Genomic DNA, 4,291 nt, shown 5'->3' with positions numbered 1-4,291 from the left:
TCTTTTTTCCTTCGGTGAACTGCGAGGGCGTGAAATAAGATCCCAGGGTCCCCCAGTAACCGGTCCCTGACTTCTGCAGCTTGCCCCCAGATGTGCCTTTCCAGGGAAGCATGTCGTATTTGTGGCTGATGCTGTGATAGAGTTTAAGTTCAATGGACTCAGTAATTTGGGGTCATAATCCTGAGCTGCTGTTTCCATTGGAATGCACTATAGAAAGGGGTACAGGGGCCAAAGGACCTGTGACTTGCTTGAACGCAGTGGGCAGAACTCGATCCAAATCTATGTTTTCTCTAGTGGCAGAGACTGTTTTCTTTCTCTGTAATGGCAAAAGAAGGTATATTGGGGAAAGTGGCAAGAGATCTTCAAAGTGAAAATTCTGGTGACCATTTTAGTGAAGAGATTATGCTGCTAAAGGGTCAAGACTGGTTTACACTGCACGTTCACGCTGCACGTGGCCAGAGGAACTAGTCTTGACTCGCAGCGCCGCATGCTGGGTGGAAACGGGCTGCTTTGAGGTCTCGCGTCGGGGCCACCCGTACACTTCCCTGCCTTTGCTGTCTTTGTTACAACCTCGTTCCTGTGGCTCCAGACATCGCTCCAATGTTGATGAAAATGGGTCACTAAAAGCCAGGAAAAGTGAGTCTCTTATTGATTAAAGAGAGTAGCCGATAGCTCAGGCCTTGCAACAACGGGGGTCAAGACGGGTCTATGGATGGGGAGGGGAAGCCGCGTGATAGGTGAGAAGTACTTAAAACGGAGGTGAGAGGAGGCCAGTGTTTAAACCACGGAGTGTTAAAATTCCGTCTAAGGACAATATGTATTAATACAGCAAAACACATCTTTAATTCTCTTAATTATGTTTTAATTCTCTTAATTAAATGTGTTTAACTGTATTAAACACATTTTTTTTTCCGGCTGTGCCATGTGGCATGTGGGATCTTAGCTCCCAGACCAGGGATGGAACCTGAGCCCCCTTCAGTGGAAGTGCAGAGTCTTAACCCCTGGACTGCCAGGGAAGTCCCTAAAAACATCTGTTTGATACAGATTAAATAGATCTGTGTTCTCTTGGACCCTGTAATTCCACTTCTAAAAATTTATATTAAGGAAAAACACCCGGATACATGCATAATGGTGTACGTACAAGGATGTTTATCATAGCATGATCTAAAAGCAGTTTAAAAGTGGAAATAACCTGAATATCTATCAATAAGGGGATGGAATATGCTACAGAAATCCAAAATGATGCTGTAGATGTGTATGTCAAAGAAGGCCATGGTATATTATTTAATTAAAGAGAAAATAATGCCAAAAGTCATGTCTACCATTTTCCAATTGTTTTTTGAAAATATGCAAGTAACAAAAAATCAACATGCAGATATTAATTTGAATTCATTGCATTAATTAAATAGAGAAATTTGGTACTATATATTATCTCTGGGCAGTAGGCATATAAATGGCTTTTTAAAAGAAATTTTATACTTTTAAGAATAAAAGGAAACTATACAGGTATAACTAACAAATCTGAAATAAACAAGAACAAACAAAAAAACCTTTCATTTTAAAGACGTGAGATTCACGTTTGCCTAAGCAAAAGTCCTTGATCTCAGCTGCAGGAGGAAGTCTCTTTGCTGGGAAATGAACAGCCCCAGCTGCACCTAGGGTCTGGAAGCTGGGGCTGTGACAGTATCCCAGGAGACAAAACAGGAGTTGGGGAACTGAGAACAAACTCTCCAAAATGTGGCTTTGGACTCCTTACTTCCCAGATACACCCTGCTCTCCCTGATTTCCACCCCACGCCCCTCCTGCTGGCTGGTGCTTGCACTTGAACTCCCTGCTGACCGCACACTCATCAAACTGACTGGGACCTCCACCAAGTCCTTCCTGATGGGGTGGAATCTCTCTTATTCCATCTTCCGTAGCTCTTTCTGCCTCTCTTGGGGCGTCTGCCTCCTGCTACCTCTTTCTTGTATAGATTTGAGCACCTGCCTTATTCCCCTTGCAAAATGAGAGCTCCTTGAGGCAGTGTCTTCATCTTACTCATGACTCTCCATGCTTTTCTGACGTGAAGCACCCAAAACACACACAGGAAATAAATGAAACAATGGAGAGATGACTTTTGAGGTTGTGAGCTCTCACGACATCTTTTCTTAGCAAGCTAGAAAACCGCTTTCCCGTTCTGTTTTGCCCCGTCGAGAATCCAGCTGGGATGCAGTGAAGGTAGGCAGAAAGAATTAGTGCTGCCTTCCCTGCTGTTTGTACACACAGGGTGTAGGAGGTGCCGTCATTTGACTTGGAGGAAGTGGAAAATGGAACCCAGCCAGCTATTTCTTAGGTCATTAAAAGTTATTAAAGACAGCAATAAGAGACATGAAAGTAACCATTGCAATAAAATGGAAGCTCAGGCTACAGCAAAAAAAAATTACTTTAGAGAAGCCAGATGGGAGAAGATTTAAAGAGAAGGGAGAGAAGAGCTAGCAAGTGAGAAGGTGTTGTCAGACAGCTGTGGGGTGATGACTGTGGATTCCAGAACGCTGATGTTGAACGTCTGAATTCAGACCAGTGAAATCATTGTTTTTAAATGAAAGGCGTCCCTCTAAGAATTCTACCCTCCTGCATCAGGACCGATTCAGTTCCCAGAAGGTCTTACCATTGTTCCTCCTCAGAAAGAACTTCCGGGCAGCCCTCCCTGTATTGCCATGTCTTCTCCCTGCTTTTCCTCCAGGCTGGTCTGTGTCCTGTCTGGAATGCCATAAAATTCTTCCCCAGGCTCTGCGTTCTCTGATCAACACCTGCAATTACAATCCCGATGAAAGGAATTTGCTAAAGTCAGCAGGAGAACGGGGGCTTGGGTATTTACCTTCTCAGTACCCCTTCTCCCCGCCCCACCCCCAGGTCCAGATGGAGCGAGCCAGCCCTCCGAGCTCGGGCAGAGGAAGCAACAAGTGTCATTAAACACTGCGTCCTGCGGAACACTGCCTTCAAAATGATACAGAATAAAAGTGTTTAATGTTGTCAAACCTGCTCTTCTTCTCCACAGATGTCAATATCTTGCTTTCCTGCAGCGTGCAATGAAGGATTACAATATATTAAGCAGTAAGTAAGACAGGGACCCAGTCTTCATCAGGAGGGTGGAAGGCTGCCGTGTGTGGTCATGTGTCTGCATCACACCTTAAGGACCATCTCCATTCCTCTCTTTCTATATCTTTTCTAGTAGGCCGGGGGACGGAAGGAGGACAAAGAGGCAGTCCTTGTCCTCAAATGACTTATGCTCTATTTAGAGAGACACACCCACAACGTCTTATACAAAAGTTCTGGGAATGAGGAAGCAGTCATGGGATGTGCTAATGAAGCCTAGGATGGGGTTCATTCCGAGGTGGGAGGAGCCTGAGCAGGGGCCCAGCAGCGCGTGGAGCTGGTGTGTTCTCAGGGTGGGGAGCGGAAGGCAGGGTTTATGGGGACGTGTGGTCAGAGATGGTGCCAGAAAGACTATCCCTTTTGGAATTTGTTTTGGATGATTCAAAAAAACATAGGTCATTTCCCTTGGTTTTTATTTATTTAATTAATTAATTAATTAATTAATTGGCTGTGTTGGGTCTTTGTTGCTGTGTGCGGGCTTTCTCTAGTTGCGGAGAGCGGGGCCTACTCTTCATTGTGGTGCATGGGCTTCTCATTGCGGTGGCTTCTCTTATCTTGGAGCATGGGCTCTAGGTGTGCGGGCTTCAGTAGCTGTAGCACGTGGGCTCAATAGTTGTGGCTCAAAGGCTCTAGAGCACAGGCTCTATATTTGTGGCACATGGGTTTCGTTGCTCTGCAGAGTGTGGGATCTTCCCGGACCAGGGATTGAACCCGTGTCCCCTGCATTGGCAGGCAGATTGTTAACCACTGCACCACCAGGGAAGTCCTCCCTTGGCTTTTAAGACACTTACCTTGAAAACTACTATAACTCATGTCCTATATTGCTGAGCAGAACCCTAGCTCACAGGGTACATCAAGGTCACTGCCGTCATCTTGGGGGACTGGGACAACTGGGCCTCTCTGAACCCATCAGAACTCACGTGGGGCTCTGCAGGAGTCAGTACTGCCCGTACTCCTGCTGGGTGCTCAGGGGTACTGGGGAGCATGGGATGTGACCCTAGTGGGCTGACACCCCCAACTTGTCCACGTGGTCTCTCTGGCAGTCCATCTTTTTAAAAAATATTTATTTATTTACTTGGTTGTGCTGGGTCTTAGTTGCGGCAGGCAGGCTCCTTAGTTGTGCACATGGGCTCCTGAGTTGTGGCATGCAAACTCT

The 4,291-nt window shown here is 46.0% G+C and overlaps 1 long non-coding RNA gene across 1 annotated transcript; it reads right to left on the bottom strand.

Moving 5' to 3' along the window:
- Positions 1-347: 347 nt before the first annotated feature.
- LOC130831931 (uncharacterized) lies at positions 348-3,180 on the bottom strand. Its single transcript, XR_009048145.1, has 3 exons — positions 3,019-3,180; positions 2,648-2,789; positions 348-620 (listed from the first exon to the last, which is right to left on the bottom strand). It is a non-coding gene; the product is annotated as an uncharacterized LOC130831931 (long non-coding RNA).
- Positions 3,181-4,291: the final 1,111 nt, after the last annotated feature.

Source organism: Hippopotamus amphibius, chromosome 11 (genome assembly GCF_030028045.1).
Source record: "Hippopotamus amphibius kiboko isolate mHipAmp2 chromosome 11, mHipAmp2.hap2, whole genome shotgun sequence".
NCBI classification, from domain to species: Eukaryota; Metazoa; Chordata; class Mammalia; order Artiodactyla; family Hippopotamidae; genus Hippopotamus; species Hippopotamus amphibius.
The sequence above is the reverse complement of the archived record's forward strand: the minus strand, read 5'-3'. Positions and strand labels throughout refer to the sequence as shown.